Source organism: Schistocerca nitens, chromosome 2, assembly GCF_023898315.1.
Source record: "Schistocerca nitens isolate TAMUIC-IGC-003100 chromosome 2, iqSchNite1.1, whole genome shotgun sequence".
Taxonomy (NCBI): Eukaryota; Metazoa; Arthropoda; class Insecta; order Orthoptera; family Acrididae; genus Schistocerca; species Schistocerca nitens.
The window spans coordinates 140,915,187-140,934,121 of NC_064615.1; the positions used below are offsets into that span (position 1 = coordinate 140,915,187).

An 18,935-nucleotide genomic window follows, 5' to 3' on the forward strand; every position below is an offset into this window, starting at 1 on the left:
TCATGATGATCTCTCCAGTGACGAAAGCCTCTGGATTAGTCCCCATTTGGATCTTGGATCTCCAGAAGGGGACTGCCTAGGGGGAGGTGATCATGAGAAAAAGATACAATAACCAATGATGGGACAACATTCAACAAGTCGGAAGGCAGAATTTTGAACGTAGTAGGAAAGCTAGAAAGTCTGAAAAGAGAAATGAAAAGCCCCAATGTAGATGTAGTAGCGGCCAGTGAAGTGAAATGAATAGAAGATAGGCATTTATGATCAGGCGAATATAGGGTAATATGAACAGAAGCAGAAAATAGTATAAAGGAAGAACGATTCGTTTCGAATTGGGAAATAAGGCAGAGAATGAGATACTTTAAAGAGTCTAATGATAGGGCTGTTTCCATCAGATTCAATAGCAAAGTCAACAACGACAGTTCAGGCATACATGAAGACGTCTCAAGCAGCAGATGGAAAGATAGAGATAGTATATTAGGATATTTAACGGCTAATTCAGTATGTAAAGGAAGATGAAAATCTAGTAGTCACAGGCAACTGGAACATAGTTGTAGGGTAAGGAGTAGAAGAAAGGGTTATGGGAGAATTTGGGCTTGGCACTAGGAATGAGTGAATTGTGAAATAAATTTCAGATTGTAATAGCGAATACTCTGTTCAAGAATCAAGGGAGGAGGAGAAATATTTGGAAATGACCAGAAGACACAGGAAGGTCTCAGCTGGATTACATCATAGCCAGACAGATTCCGAATTCAGATATGGGGTTGTAATGCATTTGCAAATGTAGATATAGACTCAGGCCACAATTTAGTAATGACAAGTAGACCGAAATTTAAGAGAATAGTCTGGAAGAATCAGCGTGGAAGAAAGTGAGGAAACTGAAGTACTGAGGAATGAGACCCATTAGAAGTTTGCTAATGATGTGGAAACTGCTATAAGGAATACCGGAATAGGCAGGTCAGGTGAAGAGGTATGGACATCTCTAAAAAGGACAATCATAGATGCTGGATAGACAAACACAGGTACAACGAGGATAACTGTGAAGAAACTTTGGGTAACAGATGAATTACTTCAACTGATCAATAAGAGAAGGAACCTTGAAAATGAAATGATAATTAAGTGGACACCTTAGCTGCAAACAGGCGTTGATCTACATCATTGGGGACATGTTGAAAATGTGTGCCCCGACCGGGACTCGAACCTGGGATCTCCTGCTTACATAGCAGACGCTCTATCCATCTGAGCCACCGCGGGCACAGAGGATAGTGCGTCTGCAGGGATTTATCCCTTGCACGCTCCCCGCTGTGCCCACGGTGGCTCAGATGGATAGAGCGTCTGCCATGTAAGCAGGAGATCCCGGGTTCGAGTCCCGGTCGGGGCACACATTTTCAACATGTCCCCAATGAAGTACATCAACGCCTGTTTGCAGCTAGGGTGTCCACTTAATTATCATTTCATTTCTAGCAAAGCTGCATGGTCACCCACGGTAACTGTTCTTTCGGGAACAGATACTACCGCCATATATAGTTAAAAATATGGCTTCCCGGCCATTGACCTTCTTGTGCGAACGCACAAGCTATGCCCGAACTCGTACGGGACTTGGTAGATTAATCTGCCACGTGTAATGAGTATGATGGGCAAACATCTATTAGGCGCACTACGAATGTAGTGGTGTGGACATGTAGGGAATGTGGATCTCGCGGGGAGCGTGCAAGGGATAAGTCCCTGCAGACGCACTATCCTCTGTGCCCGCGGTGGCTCAGATGGATAGAGCGTCTGCCATGTAAGCAGGAGATCCCGGGTTCGAGTCCCGGTCGGGGCACACATTTTCAACATGTCCCCAATGAAGTACATCAACGCCTGTTTGCAGCTAGGGTGTCCACTTAATTATCATTTCATTTCTAGCAAAGCTGCATGGTCATCCACGGTAACTGTTCTTTCGGGAACAGATACTACCGTCATATATAACCTTGAAAATGTTCATGGGAAGATAAGAATACAACAATATAAATTCCTCAGGAAATAAATAAACAATAAGTACAGCGCAGCCAAAGCGAAAATGCTGCAGAAAAGGTGTAAGAAAATCGAAAAGGAAATGTCATCGGGAGGACTGACTTAAGCACACAGAAAAGTCAAAACAACTTCCAGTGAAACTAAAAACAAACGTAGTAACATTAGAAGTGCAGTGGGAATTCCACTGTTACATGCAGAAGAGAGAGTGGATAAGTGGAAAGAATATATTGAAGGCCTCTTGAGGGGGAGGACCTGTCTGATGATGTGAAAGAAGAAGAAATTGGAGTCGATATGAATGACATTGAGGATCCAGTATTACAATCAGAATATGAAAGAGGTCTGGAAGGTTTGAGATCAAATAAGGCAGAAGGAATAGATAACATTCCATCGGAATTTTTATGGTGGCAATCCACATCTACATGGATACTCTGCAAATCACATTTAAGTTCCTGGCAGAGGGTTCATCGAATCACCTTCACAATTCTCTATTATTCCAATCTCGTATAGCGCGCGGAAAGAACGAACACCTATATCTTTCTGTACTAGCTCTGATTTCCCTTACTTTATCATGGTAATCGTTTCTCCCTATGTAGGTAGACGTCAACAAAATATTTTCGCATTCGGAAGAGAAGGTTGGTGATTGGCGTTTCGTCAGAAGATTCCTCCACAACGAAAAACGCTTTGTTTTAATGATGTCCATCTCAAATCCTGCATCATTTAAGTGACACTCTCTACCCTATATCGCGATAATACGAAACTTGCTGCCCTTCTGTGAACTTTTTCGATGTACTCTGGCACTCCTATCTAGTAAGGATGCCACACCGTGCAGCAGTATTCTAAAAGAGGATGGACAAACGTAGTGTAGGCAGTCTCCTTACTAAATCTGTTACATTTTCTAAGTGATCTACCAATAAAACGCAGTCTTTCGTTAGCCTTCCCCACAACATTCTCTATGTGTTTCTTCCAATTTAAGTTGTTCGTAATTGTAATTCCATGGATTTAGTTGAATTTACGGCCTTTAGATTTGACTTCTTTATCGTGTAACTGAAGTTTAACGGATTCCTTTTAGCACTCATGTGGATGACCTCACATGTTTCGTTATTTGGGCTCAATTGCCAATTTTCGCACCATACTGATGTCTTTTCTAAATCGTTTTGCAATTTGTTTTGATTTTCTCATGACTTTACTAATCGATAAACGACAGCATCATTCACCGAGCGAGGTGGCGCAGTGGTTAGCACACTGGACTCGCATTCGGAAGGACGACGGTTCAATCCCGCGTCCGGCCATCCTGATTTAGGTTTTCCGTGATTTCCCTAAATCGCTCCAGGCAAATGCCGGGATGGTTCCTTTGAAAGGGCACGGCCGACTTCCTTCCCCATCCTTCCCTAACCCTATGAGACCGATAACCTCGCTGTTTGGTCTCTTCCCCCAAACAACCAACCAACCAACCGACAGCATCATCTGCAAACAACCTAACACAGCTGCTCAGATTGTCTCCCGAATCGTTTATAGAGATAAGGAACAGCAAAGGGCCGATAACACTACCTTGGGGAACTGTTTTAGTCGATGACTTTCTGTCAATTACTACGAATTGTGACCTCTCTGACAGGAAATGACGAATCCAGTCACATAACTGAGACAATATTCCATAAGCACGCAATTCCACTATAAGCCGCTTGTGTGGTACAGTGTCAAAAGCCTTCCAGAAATCGAGAAATACGGAATCAATTTGACTTCCCTTGTCAATAGCACTCAACACTTCAGGCGAGTAAAGAGCTCGTTGTATTTTACAAGAACAATGTTTTCTAAATCCGTGTTGACTGTGTGTCAATAGACAGTTTTCTTTGAGGTAATTCATAATGTTTGAACACAAAATATGTTCCAAAATCCTGCTGCTTATCGACGTTAATGATATGGGCCTGCAATTTAGTGGATTACTCCTACTACCTTTCTTTAATATTGGTGTGACCTGTGCAACTTTCCAGTCCTTAGGTACGGAACTTTCGTCGAGCAAATAGTTGTATATGACTGTTAAGTATGGAGCTAATGCATCAGCATACTCCGGAAAGAACCTAATTGGTATACAGTCTGGACCAAAAGGCATGCTTTTATTAAGTGATTTAAGTTGCTTCACTATTCCGAGGATATCTACTTCTATGTTGCTCATGTTGGCAGCTGTTCTTGATTCGAATCCTGGAATAGTTACTTCGTCTTCTTTTATGAAGGCATTTCGGAAGGCTGTGTTTAGTGATTGTGCTCTGGCAGCACTGTCTTCGATAGTATCTCCATTGCTATCGCACAATTAAGGCACTGATTGTTCTTGCCGCTAGCATACTTCACATACAACCAGAATCTCTTTGAATTTTCTGCCAGGTTTCGACGATTCAAGTTGGTGTGTGCAATCTATGTGTTTGGTGACGGATCATCAGACTTTTGGTAAAACATCATCCACACAATTCCAAAAAGGCAAGGGTAGGTAAGTGCGAAAATTATCACACAGTCAACTTAACAGTACATAGATCCAAGTTCTGACAAGAATAATATACAGAATAATGGAAAAGAAAAATGAGGGGGGGGGGGTCTATTACTTTGGCTTTGCGAAAGGTAAAGGCACCAGAGAGGCAGTTCTCACACTGTACTCGAGAATGGAAGCAAGGTTGAAGAAAAATCAAGATACCCTCGTACGATTGGTAGACCTATAAAAAGCGTTTAGCGATGTAAAATGGTACAAGTTGTTCGAAATTCTGCAAAATAGGAGTAAGCTATAGAGCAGGGCTTCCCAACGTGTGGTCCACGGACCCCTTAGGGGTCCGCCGGCTCTTTGTAGGGGCTCGGCGGCCACCTTTCACCAAATCGTGTAAAATTAGTGAATAAAAATGTGAAAACCAAATTCATCACTATTTATTTCCGTGTGAAAAACGTATACTTTTACTTCAGGTCGTATTCCCAAGCAGCCTTTGCGGTTCCGAAGTGGGAACGCATACACAGTTTAGTGCCGGGGAATGCTGCCTCTCTGATCGACTGTTTCGCAATAATACGGAGGTCGTTTGTACGCCGGCTCATAGCGCTAGATGCGCTTAAAACCTTTTACGCATGCGCGGAGTGAGCTTTGTCGACCAATCACAGGGCTCGCTGGCACGTATGCGGCCCCAGATATCATTAAATGTTAAACTTGCTTTGTCAGTGCACTACCTATTTCATAAGTCGATTTTTGACCAGTTTATTACTTCTAACATGGATCGGTGGCTGAAGTCAGAATCACTGAAGAAGGGTGCACTTTCTCATCGCCTTCACAACAAGGTAAGTTTCCAGTTGAAATGAATGAGAAGGGAGGACAACCAAAGGAAGAACAATCACAAGAAGCTCCACAGCCGGATTTATTATGTGAAAACGCTGCAAGTACTCCATTGGTTGCAATATCCTGTGGAAGTTGAATAACCAAGAAGCGTAAGTACAACGAAAGCTATTTAGAAATGGGCTTTATGTGGTCAAAGGCAGGTAAAGCTCAACGTGTAATTTGTGCGCGAGTCCTTCCGAACGGTTCAATGGTTCCAGTTAAATTGCGCCGTCATTTTGAAGATACCCGGATTTCCAGGCTAAAGACATCGATTTTTTCAAAAGGGAGAGTGCTGAACTAGCTGCTTCTCAGCGTTGCATGAAAACTCATGCAAAAACAATGAAAATTCATTAAAAGCTTCTTTCTTGGTTAGTTATCGAGTGGCAAAAACAGGCAAAGCTCATACCAATGCAGAAAATCTTATAAAGCCGTGTGTTAATGATATTGTTTCTTGCATGCTAGACGAAAAGGCAGCAAAGCTTGTATCTTCGGTGCCATTATCAAACAATACTGTCAAGAGACGCATTGTTTACATGTCAAATGATGTGAAAGACACTCTTGTTTCTCGCATCCAACACAATTCATTTTATGTGCAGATAGATGAATCCAAAGATGTTGCAGGATTAGCCATTTTATTGGCTTTTGTCCGTTATGAATATTCTGGATGTTTTGAGGAGGACCTCTTATTGTGCAGACCACTACCTGCCAACACAACAGGTGCTGAAATATTCCGTCTGTTGGATGATTTTTTAAGGACTAACGAAGATTCATGGTCTAATTGCATAGATGTGTGCACAGATGGTGCAAAAGCTATGACGGGTCCTACAGTCGGAGCAGTAACGAAAATAAAAGAAAACGCCAAGAATTGCAGCAGTAGTCATTGTACTCTCCACAGATACGCTTTAGCTACGAAACAAATGCCTGTTCCGTTCAAGAAAGTCTTAGATGAATCTATTCAAATCATTAACTACATAAAATCAAAGCCGTTGAAGTCAAGACTTTTCACACTACTGTGTGAAGATATGGGAAGTCTTCATCGTTCCCTGCCTCTCCACACAGAAGTGAGGTGGCTCTCACGTGGGAGTGCACTCTCTCGGTTGTACGAATTAAGATTGGAAGTCTTAACTTTCCTTTTGGAGCATAACACCAAACTAGCAGATCTTAAATAATGACGAAAATTGGCCGTGTATACTTGCCTATTTGTCAGATATTTTCTCCAAAATGAACGAAATCAATATTTCACTCCAAGGGCAAAGTGAAACAAAGGTCACTGCTATCGACAAAGTTCGAGCATTCAAGAGGAAAATCAATTTTTGGGCAGAGAATGTCGAGGAGGGGGAGGTCGAGTGTTTTCCTCTTCAAGGAGTTTTTGAAAAACAAAACATTGGCGCTTGGGAAGAATTTGTTTCATTAAATCCTGGAACATCTCCGAAGCTTGATGTAATTTTTTGGTGCAGTATTTCCCAACAGCTGAAGATGAGAAGCTGCAGAAATACGAATGGGTGGTCAACCCATTCACTGTACCCAAAAAAGCCCAACATTCTATCATCAAATGAATATGAGTTGTTGACAGAAATTGCCACAGACCCTACCTTGAAATCAAGTTTTTGACATTGACAGTTACTCACACTTTTGGATCCGTTTGGATAACAAGATATACTACCCCCTTATTGAAAAGGTAAGATGTGTACTTCTCCCATTTGCCACAACATACATGTGTGAATCTGGATTCTCGATCTATGCTGCCCACAAAACTAAGTACCGAAGCTGTCTAGATGCGGAACCAGACATCCGTCTCCAGTTGTCAAGAATTGAACCCAACTTTTCAAAATTGTGTCAGCAGAAGCACTCTCAGCCATCACATTAGGATTCCATTATTATTCCTACAGACTCATCTATAGTAAAGAAGAAAGCATTTTTCTTCGTAGATGCTCAGTGAACGTACCTGGACTATAACTCTGTAGCAATTTCGTTTCTGTCTTCTGTCATTTACAAAATAATTATTAATGGAATTCTGTTGGCATTGATATTTTTGTTACGAAAATTAAAATGATCTCTAAAGCTAATTTCTTTTCTTTATAATACATTCCGTCCTCTCAGTTAAAAATATGGCCTGCCTATACTTCAATTACAATTACTTGCTATTACTCTGACACTATATTGTGGCAACTGGCTGCGAGTGTAAACAAATGAGGATTTTTCACGAGCCACCTTGTAAAAGGTAAACCTCCTCTGCCAGAATTGTTTCCTTTGAGAAAAAAGTCTAACGTTCTGTGAAATGCTTTGTCTTCTTATATAGAAATAAGAGAGTCTGTTTGTTTGTTTTTCTAATTTGTTTACAGTCGAGGCTGACTGCCACGATATAGTGTCCAAGTAGTAGTTGAAGTTGTCAGCTGTGGCTACACTGTTGCCACGCTGCCTGCCAGTTACCAGCTACCAACTGACAGTACACTGTTGCAACGCCACCTGCTAGCTGCCGGCTATGGACTGACAGCTGCCATTCAGTAGATACGCAAAGACGATAAAATAACTAGACTTTCCGAGTTGTTTACATTGGCACGAAAATTGGAACTGGAAAACGGCTTTATAAAAGCAGATTTCCAGAATCGATTTTGAAGTCTTTACCTGACCAACCAAAGGCGGAAGTGGGACATCGGCTTACTAAATCCGGTTTTGGAAACGCATGTAAACTGGGTGAATGTATTCCCACACATTGCACAACAGATATCACAATAGTCATTTAAAGGCAATTCCTTGGCCTCTTTTCTTTCGTGATGTGTGTGTATCCCGAATCATGGGTCTGCCTCTTTCCTTTACAGCCGCGCATAATGGCCGCGCAGTCTGGGGCGCCATGTCGTCGTGGATTGCGCGCCGCTCCCTTAATACGACTGTTACGAAATATGCATGCTCCTTACACAACAGTAGCCAAACAGTGGAAGTGAACAGACCACAAGCGGCGGCTTGTCAACAGCGAACAGTTTGGACGTGACGTTGGTTGCTCTTGGAGGAAGGCAGCTCCAACGTGTGAAATGTCAGTTACCAAGTAATTTTAATCAGGCTATAGTGTGTTGAACAAAGGGAGTAAATCCACTAGTAAGTGTCTGGATACAGTGGGAATTCAAATTCGATCGTTAATTTCAAATTGTTTTCATTCATCTCTAAACCAAACACTATTGATATTTCGGTGAGGGGGGGGGGCATTGGGAACATGGCACTTGCAATAATAAGCTTTCAGTTCCCATGGGTTTCGCTCTGAAATTTAAAGTTACTGTGCTCTTGACTGACTAGGGGTCCACCACGGATTTTCGACTGAAGAAGGGGTCCGCCAGCTGAAAAGGTTGGGAAGCCCTGCTGTAGAGAAAGCCTTGTAATATACAGTATGTACAAGAACCATGGGGGAAGAATAACACTGAAAGGCCAAGCAAGAAGTGCTCAGATTAAAAAGGGTGTAAGACAGGGATGCAGTCTTTTGCTCGTACTATTCAATCTATACATCAAAGAAGCGATGGCGGAAATAAAAGAAAGTTTCGAGAGTGGGATTAAAATTCAGGGCGAAAGGATATCAATGATAAAATTCACTGATGACATTTTTGTATTCAGTGAATGTGAAGAGAAAATTACAGGATCTGTTGAATAGAATGGACAGTCTAATGAGTGTAGAATATGGATCGAGAGTAAGCCAGAAAAACAAAAGTAATAAGAAGTAGTAGAAAAGGGAAATACGAGAAACTTAACATCAACAATTGATGATTACAAAATTGACAAAATTAAGGAATTCTGTTACTTTGGAAGCGAAGTAGCCTATGATGGACGAAAATGAGGAGGACATAAGCAGAGAATTCCTGGCCAAATCAAGTCTATTGGTATAAGACATAGGCCTTGATTTGAGGAAGAAATTTCTGAGAATGTATGTTGAAGCTTAAAATTGTATGATAGTGAATCATGGACAATAGGAAAATTGGAACAGAAGAGAATCGAAGCTTCTGAGATGTAGGGCTACAGCATAATGTTGAACATTAGGTGGACCGCTAAGATAAAGGATGAGAAGGCTCCCCTCAGAATTGGCGAACAAAAAACATGGAAAACCCTGACAAGAAGAGAGGACACAATGACAAGGCACGTCAGGGAATAATCTCTATAGTACTAGAGGGACTGTAGAGGGTAAAAACTGTGGGAAAATAGGTTTGAATACATCCTACAAATAAGTGAGGATGTAGGGCAGAAATGCTACTCTGAGACGAAGAGATTAGCACAGGAGAGGAATTCGTTGTGGGTCACATCAAACCAGTCAGAAGATATGACAAAAGAGGAATAGGGGGCATTGCTTCAAGAAAAGTTGGACAAGCTGTAGATCTCCTTCTTTCTCATCCTTCTTTTCCACTTGCCCACTATCCCCATACAACTTCCACCTGCCTCCCGCATCTCCTCCTCCTCCTCGTTTCTCTTTCCATGTTCCCCTCCCTCTCTGTCTGACCATTAGCTCCTCGCCCCTATCTCTGCACATCTCTGGCCTCCCTGTCTCTGTCTGTCACCTCCACACCCTTCTCTCTGTCCATCTGCTCTGTTACCCTCTCTCTTTTCAACTCTTCCTCCTCCAAACTCTCTCGTCCACATCTTCCTCCCCTCTCTGTCCACATCCCCCACTGCCAATCTCTGTTCATCACCTCCTCCCCCTCTATCTCTCTGTCTACCTCCTCCTACCCCTTTTCGCTATCTAACTCATCTTCCCCCTCTAAAAATCCGTTTCCTCCCTGCTATTTGTGCTCAGCTACGCTTATTAACACATGTAAACTCTGCAGAGCATGCCGATGCTGCCCACACAACATACGTGTTGTGGAAGGAAGTCTGAAAGTCAGGGGTGAAAATCCTTTTCCCATGCCTCTACTCCTAGGTTTCAGCCCCCAGAGTGCTGATTCTCAAATAGCAAGTAGAATATGTATCAAACTTAGTTGATATGGTTCGGGAGGACATACTAGCCATTTCGCTGTGGCTTTGCCTTCATATGCATTCGACACGTATACTGCACACACCTCTTCCTCTCACCTCTCTGTACCCACCTCTTCCTCCCACTGTCTCACTGTCCACCTCATCCTCCCAACTCTATTTATATATCTGCTCTCCCACACTGTCTCTTCATCTGCTCCTGATCCCTCCATTTGTCCATCTCCTCTGCCTCCTCTCTCTGGTCATATCCTCCTCCCCCTACCTCTGCCCATATCCTCCTGCCTCTATCTCTGTTCATCACCTTCTCTGCTCTCCTCCTTTCCACCTTCCCACTACTCCACTATATCTTCCACTTGCCTTCTGTATCTTCTGCTCTTACTCTCTCTCCCTCTCTGTCCATCTCCTCCTCCCCTTCACTCTGACCATCTTCTCCTCCATCTCTTTCTGTCCATCCCCTCCTCACCCCTCTGTCCATCTTCTCTGTCTCCCATTTCGTCCACCTCCTCCTCCTCCAAACTTTCTCTGTAAATATCCCCCCTCCACCTCTGTCCATCTTCTCCTCCCCCTCTCTCTGTCCTTCACCTCCTTCTCCACTATCTCCATTTATCCCATCCTGCCCCCCTCACTCTTCTCATTCCTTCCTGCTCCCTCACTGTGGTATCACATACTATCTCCATTTATCCCATCCTGCCCCCCTCACTCTTCTCATTCCTTCCTGCTCCCTCACTGTGGTATCACATGTCGGTACCACCACATGGTCATCAATGTTGGCAATGAATTTACATGCTTCCATCTGATGCTGATAGCTGTTGCATAGGATTTGGCAGACCCAGTGGTGTGCACCCACTAAGCCACATCTCCAGCAGCTCTGGACTGTGCGTGCACTCTTCCACTCCAGTATAGGATGACCGATGGCAGGTACTCAGCCACTTGTGCTTGGAGCCTTTACTGTATGACACCTTCATTCATGCATCACACTTGTTGACATTGAGATAGCTGGACTCTGTTTCTTGCTGTATTATTTGCAACAAGTCTTCATATGCTTGGAGAAATATAAGTAAATCTTCTGTTTGTTGTGTTAACTTGTTTGTTAATCATTTCTGTTCCTGTTCAGCTTTCCTAGGACGACATTTGCCACACCACTCCATAGCTCACTTCTCCTTACCATGATGTATGTAGTCATACACAACACTTTCTCCCTATTCATTCCGTCATCCTCATTCTCTATATCCATCCCCCTACTCTACCCAATTCAACCTTCTCCCAGCCATGCCTGACTGCAAGTGTGGTCCCTTCAAGACAGGTCGATAAAGCAGGCTGTTGCTACTCCCACAGTATGCTTATGATGCAGGGCAGCCTATACATCAGGGGCTTGAAAACCATTCATTGCCCCTGACACACAGGCTGCCATGCAGAGCAACTTGATGAAGCAGGCTAATACTAGTCCAACAAACGCACTGTCACGCAGGGCAGCCTAGACTTTGGGGGCTGGAGAACTGTTTCTTGCTCCTGACAAAGTTTCTTGCTCCTGACAAAGTTTCTTGCTCCTACAAAGCAGACTGATTAGGCAGGCTGATAATACTCCTACACACCTCATCTGTCATTCAGCGCAGCCTATATGGAAGTCGTTGGAAAAACACGTTTTTGTCCTTATCCTTACTCCTACTGGAGCTAGGAGGTTATAAATATCACGGTGCTGATACTCGGGAAATTTGCTGTTTATGTTCCAAATTTAGCTGAAATCGATCCACGATTTTGGGAAGTGATCCAGGATGTACAAATTTATCAGTAGAACAATACATTTGGTATGGGTATAGCCAATACTTAATACAGTGCTTCTCATATTTAGCCCTAAAACACTTCTAAAATAAACAATTTTCAAAAACAGTTATCTTCACACTGACTAATGATTTATCCATTTATTCAGAGGTGTGCTGAGTTTTGTAAAGTGCTTTCTTTCCAGATCAACTTTGCTGCGAAAGAAAGCACTTGAAGAGGACTGCCGTATAACATGCAGTTTATAGACACCGAATATTCACGATTTATGAACCAATTTACATCAAAATCAGTACATGCCACGATTTTTCTGCTACAGCGCATTAATTTCCATTTACTTGTATTCGACCTTTTAGTAGGTGCAACCTGCCTTCCAGTCCTAAATGTTGGAACAGTTTGTGGCAGTTCAGCTGCTAATATCTTGGGATACTGACCTGAATGAAGATCTTGTACTTGAACAACACTGAAACCCCACCCCCACCCTCCCACAGTGAAGAAAAGTTAGCTACACCCCTGAAAATTTGTATTTGTCTTTCACGCACATATGTAGAATAACTGTCATTGAAGATTAATTGACATACCGAGATGTGTGTTTTTCTGAATTTGTTTGAAGCGGTACAGAGCGTTTGTGATCTTTTTTGCTGTCACCACAAATCACCTCGAGTATATAACAGAAATTTCCTCTCTTCATCTCATATATGAAGGTTGCCCAGAAGGTAACGCACCACACTTTTTTCTTCAACTGTTCTTTACTGAACATAAAAAGAGTTACACACACGAAAGAATGATATTTTGTCTACACACCCTATTTTTCCACGCAATCTCCATCCTGTTCTATGGCCTTCCTCCAGAGTGAAACAAGGGTGTGTATGCCCTGTCAGTACCAGTCCTTGACTTGGTGGCGGAGCCAGTGCTTCACTTTGTGAACTTCCTTTGCTAATTGGCAGATGCAGCGCCAACTGCCGAATCGTAATGCGCCTGTCCTCCCGAATGACAATATCAGCTCACTGCATGTCAGTTGTGACAGCCGTAGATGGTCTCCCTGACCGCTACAAATCGTGGTGCTCCTCCGAATCACCCTCTGATGACCTCACCCTTCGTACCCATCGATTAACTGTACTTCTGTCGACAGCAGATGCTCCACAGACTTTGCTCAAACGTTTGTGAATATTCCCCACAGTTTCTTCCTGTGCAGTGATAAATTCAATGACGGCACGTTGCTTGTAACGTACATCACTTACAGATGCCATTTTGAAACTGTCCTGCAGCTATGATATCTCTCGGAAGTGATGGAAACTTGCCACGCTCATTGAGGAGACTTTAAATAACACATACGTAACGTTTCGCACTCGTAGCATTGTTTTTGGCTGAGAAAAAAATGTGGTGCTTTACTTTCTGGGCAAATTTCGTATATCCGTAAAACTAGTATGGTTATTACAGTAACTGTGGAAAGAGCGTACAATACTTACTACATTTGAATAGATTTTGTCCTCCTTGACACAATAGATTCCAACCACCCAAGCACTCTAAAAACTGATGTAGGGGATCGGATGTACTGTGACCAAGCTGTTGGCCATTGTTATTGGGCGACATCTAGCTACAATGTCTAGTGACCATTGCCATTGCCTTTGCTGGCACTTCAGAGTCTTGCCCGGTGAGACAGGTTGTAATGGTGCTTGAATTACGTAACCATTACGGCACCTCACCTGAACCTCTCGATACCACTAATATTCCACTGTGTTTCTGTAAAGTAGTTGACATATTTCTGAGACAACATTCAGATTTGATATCATTAATGTAGAGGTACTTTGATACATCGATATGTTTATATTGCTATGATATTATTCTTATGTATATTCTTTCTTTTGTCACTATGATCTTTGACGTACTTGTAACTCTTGATTTTTGGGCGCGTAAGTGGTTATCATTGGAGAGTCGAACCCTGAGAAGGTCAAGTCTTGGACGTCATGTTGGAAAGACGCATATTGTAGTCAGCTTATAAAATGTGAACTTTAACAGTGAGGAAGATGTTTTCAAGTATGTTTTGTATTGTGAAGTGATGTTTTGTGTGTTACGTGCCATTGCAACAAAAGCAATAAAAAAAAGTGTAACTTGAATTCGGAGTGCTGATTACTTTTTTACATCACCATTGCTAACTATCAAAGGTTTAATCTTCAAGAATCGTTTGTGAAACACATCTATAAAACTTTTGAATATAGCAGAATAAATCCTAGGCCTCTTTGCAACCGAGCTTGGAATCATCACCACCTAGATTTTCGACGATTGAGCCATGAATTTACAACGAGAGCAGCGTGGGAAACACGAAAAGATGAGTGCCTAGTTTATTCATTATTACATGAAATGACTTTATTAACTGTGCTCTAATGACACCTGCCACATAATAACTTTGTTGTTGCCCGAAAATGCAGTATTTAGCAGCGTGAGCAACACCACAATCATTATTAAATTTTGCATATTCCCTCTTTCTAATGCCCTATCCAATTTATCCACATATTTTAAAAATTTTTCCGAAGAATCATCAGGCTCATGAACTAAATCCCATTGCAATTTTTTAGGTAGCCTTCTTTTCAGCGCATCTGTTTCAAGGTTCGACTCTCTAATAATAACCACTTATGCGCCCAAAAATCAAGAGTCACAAGTACGTCAAAGATCATAGTGACAAAAGAAATAATGCACATTAGAATAATACCATAGCAATATAAACATACCGATGTATCAAAGTACCTCTAGATTAATGAATGTTGTCTCAGAAATATGTCAACTACTTTACAGAAACACAGTAGAATATTCCTGGTATCGAGAGGTTTCGGGTGAGGTGCCGTAATGGTTACGTAATTCAAGTACCATTACAAGGTACACGAAGTGAAGGGGTCACCTCCCGCCACTGACATTTGTCAACCCTTTTAAAGGACAAAATGTTTCATCCAGCATAGCTATGAAGTATATGTCAGTACGTACTCTTTTGGAATAGTCACCAATAAAACTGCAAACTAAGTATTTCGAAGTTCACCCTGAGTTATGGAGTGATAAATATTCATACTAATGAATCAAGAGCAAAAAATCTTTTCTGAAAAAGATTGAAAACATCTGCAGGAATTTAGTAATGTCAATTTCTCTTCGTAAATACAGGGTGTTACAAAAAGGTACGGACAAACTTTCAGGAAACATTCCTCACACACAAATAAAGAAAAGATGTTATGTGGACATGTGTCCGGGAACGCTTAATTTCCATGTTAGAGCTCATTTTAGTTTCGTCAGTATGTACTGTACTTCCTCAACCAAATTGTAAATTTTCACAATCAACATGTGTGGTCTGACGAGAATCCGCACGCAATTGTGCAATCACGTCATCAACACAGATTTTCTGTGAACGTTTGGGCAGGCATTGTTGGTGATGTCTTGATTAGCCCCATGTTCTTCCACCTACGCTCAACGGAGCACGTTATCATGATTTCATACGGGATACTCTACCTGTGCTGCTAGAACATGTGCCTTTACAAGTACGACACAACATGTGGTTCATGCACGATGGAGCTCCTGCACATTTGAGTCGAAGTGTTCGTACGCTTCTCAATAACAGATTCCGTGACCGATGGATTGGTAGAGGCGGACCAATTCCATGGCCTCCACGCTCTGCTGACCTCAACCCTCTTGACTTTCATTTATGGGGGCATTTGAAAGCTCTTGTCTACGCAACCCCGGTACCAAATGTAGAGACTCTTCGTGCTCGTATTGTGGACGGCTGAGATACAATACGCCATTCTCCAGGGCTGCATCAGCGCATCAGGGATTCCATGCGACGGAGGGTGGATGCATGTATCCTCGCTAACGGAGGACATTTTGAACATTTCCTGTAACAAAGTGTTTGAAGTCACGCTGGTACGTTCTGTTGCTGTGTGTTTCCATTCCATGATTAATGTGATCTGAAGAGAAGTAATAAAATGAGCTCTAACATGGAAAGTAAGCGTTTCCGGACACATGTCCACATAACATATTTTCTTTCTTTGTGTGAGGAATGTTTCCTGAAAGTTTGGCCGTACCTTTTTGTAACACCCTGTATAAGATGAGTATTTTAGAACTTTGCCCCTCTTTGAAAAATTGCTGCGGACCCTTAATGCTCATAATCTTACTGTGGTACAGAAGTAAGTACAAAATGAACGCTGCTGATAAAGCTGCAGTATTTCAATGAAGATAGTTCTTGCCGTGTACAATACATCGCCACTGGTAGTGGACATATTTACCTATCAGTTTTTGTTATAGTCTTCAGTCCAAAGTGTGGTTTTTACCCCAGGCCAGTTTAAGGTGACACGAGGTCCGTGGCACCAACCATCTGCAGGGTTTTCTATTCATTAATATGTATTGTTTGTTCATAAAGTTCTGAACGAGGGCTCCCTAGTTCTGGATCGTTTGAAGCTGGTAGAAGTCGGTCGACCTCGGGCCTCGTTGCCAGCACTGACGATCGAACAATGAAGTAGTTGTGTCTACCGTAGCTCAGGAGAGCTTAGTAACCAGTGAGCAGAAGCAAACACATTTCTGCTATTGCGCGCTTGACATCGCTGAGGATCCCTGTGGCACCCAAACTGGTAGTTGGTTGCTGTATGATTTCAATATGCTACAATCGTAGCACGAAAGGAACTGAAGTAATGCTTCATGTTTTTCCCTTGTGACACAATTTCACAAAATATTTTGATGTTGAAATGCTATAGAAAAGGCACTGTGAATGTTGCAAGCGCTAGACTGTCTTACAATATATTTATTCAAACTGGTTTCGATCACTGATCATCTCCACAGTGGAAAAAATATTGTAAGAACTTCACGTGTTGTGCTAATTAACCAGAAAAGATGCCATAGCTGACTTGCAAACATCAGAAAATATATAAGACTGCACAGTGTTTACCATGCATTTCTCCAAGTATGTCGATGCTGTTGACAGTCACCTGAAAAAAAATTTGAGCTGGACTATGCTGTCGTCATTTCGAATAAACTGACTGTGTGGGAGACTTGCGTCGGGAACAGCCAAATTCTCGGAAACGAGTGCTTAAGGCTGATGCAATTCCGTCGTCTTATTTGCCTTGTAGCTGGGCGAGTGACAGCACGCCACGGGCAACAGAAGAAACTTTGATTACTGCCAGAGGTTAATTGTCAGCAGTTCAAACATATGGCGAATGATGGTACCCCTTAGGAAAATGGCAGCAAGGGACAGGCAAGGATAACAGGTGCACTGAGTTGAAGAGGCTACTCCGGCAGCCACTGAGGGAACAAGGTGCAAGCAGCTGCAGATTGTAGCACACGTTGAAACAAATGATGCCTGTCGTCTGGGCTCCGAGGTCATTTTTGGATCATTACAGTGACTGGCAGAGAAGGTTAAGAAGAGCAGCCTTGCACACCGAGTTTCAACGAAGCTTACAATTTGCAGCAATGTCACCAAAAGTGATCGTGAACCTTTGGTTCTGAATCGAGTGGAAGGACTGAACCAGAGACTTCCTGGATTTGAGCCATAGGGTTGAGAACTGTAGGGTGCCCCTAAATAGGTCAGGAGTGCACTACATATCAGAGGCTGCTACCTAGATAGCTGATTCTGTGTGGGGTACACACAATGGTTTATTTAGATTAAGCGACTCTCCGTCCAATCCAGACAACGAGAGCTGTAGGAAACCCAGAAGTATCAGTTAAGATCGATAGAAATGCCTCACACAGGTGATAGTATTAAAGTACAAAGGTTTAACAGTCAAAGCATTCGCAACAAAGTGCCAAAGTTCAAAATGCTCTTGAAAAGCAATGAAGTTCAGAAATATTAGGCACAGAAAGCTGGTTGAAACCTGAAATTGGTAGCAGTGAGATTTTTGGGAAAAATTTAAGTGCATATCGAAAGGATAGACTAATGGGAAATGGAGGCGGAATATTTGTCGCCGTAGACAAGAAACTCGGATCCACTGGGACAGAAACTGAAGCTATATGTAGGATTGTTTGGGCAAGACTCTGTATCAGGGGTTGGCATAAAGTGATAATAGCGTTCTTCTGTCGCCCACCAGACTCATCTCCTGATGTATCCGAGAACCTTAGAAAAAAACCCCAGTTCGCTTGTATGTAAAAAATGTATTCAGAGGTAGATTAGCTAATAGAAATGCTTTCCAGAACTAAGGCATTTGAAGAATAACCTGAGTGAAAGCGGCGGCGTCTATCAGTTGAAGGTTTTTTTTCCTACTTATGATGCAAACAAAATGAAAATAGTGTCCTGCTTAAATCTTGTTTTCTCATTAAAACTTTCCTCAGGACCAACTTAGAAAATTGCATGCCTATTTCCAGCTTTGACAGAAAGCTGCACAGACAGGCTATATTTTACGCTTTCTGAGAGCTATACGTGTTCCCAAGGGCCAGTTGCTTGAACGTTTTTAAGTCGACAGTGTCTGTTTAAAGGCAGAGTACGTTACAGAATGTAGCACTAAGGTTTTAGCAATAGCAGAATAGGAATTTACGCTTCATTATTTCAGTAGAATCTGAAGCATTCCATAAAAACAGGGTGAGCCTGGGGCTGTGCCTCAGTGACGCCACAGTGTCAGGTAATAGTATCTCAGAACGCTTATTGCTAAGGCTTATTTTTTCTATGGATCCTGTCGTAGCCGTTACGAAGGGATTGACGTACCGTGCCGCGCCGAAGCAGTAAGCCAACATGCAATGCCAGAACTGCTAGAAGAAAGTACGGCCTGTTTCCCCTGTACCGCCACTCTCTCCGCAACAGTCAATGTACATCTACATCTGCGTGATTACTCTGCTATTCACAATAAATTGCCCGCCAGAGGGTTCAATGAACCACCTTCAAGCTGTCTCTCTACCGTTCCACTCA

The 18,935-nt window shown here is 42.4% G+C and overlaps 1 protein-coding gene and 2 non-coding genes across 3 annotated transcripts in view; all 3 read left to right on the forward strand.

Annotated features, from left to right (window-relative positions):
- LOC126234302 (EF-hand domain-containing family member C2-like) overlaps nt 1–18,935 on the forward strand; it is a 240,230-nt gene that overhangs the window by 51,505 nt on the left and 169,790 nt on the right. The gene's annotated exons all lie outside the window — the stretch shown is intronic.
- Trnat-ugu (transfer RNA threonine (anticodon UGU)) lies at nt 1,304–1,378 on the forward strand. Its single transcript has one exon. It is a non-coding gene; the product is annotated as a tRNA-Thr (tRNA).
- Trnat-ugu (transfer RNA threonine (anticodon UGU)) lies at nt 1,745–1,819 on the forward strand. Its single transcript has one exon. It is a non-coding gene; the product is annotated as a tRNA-Thr (tRNA).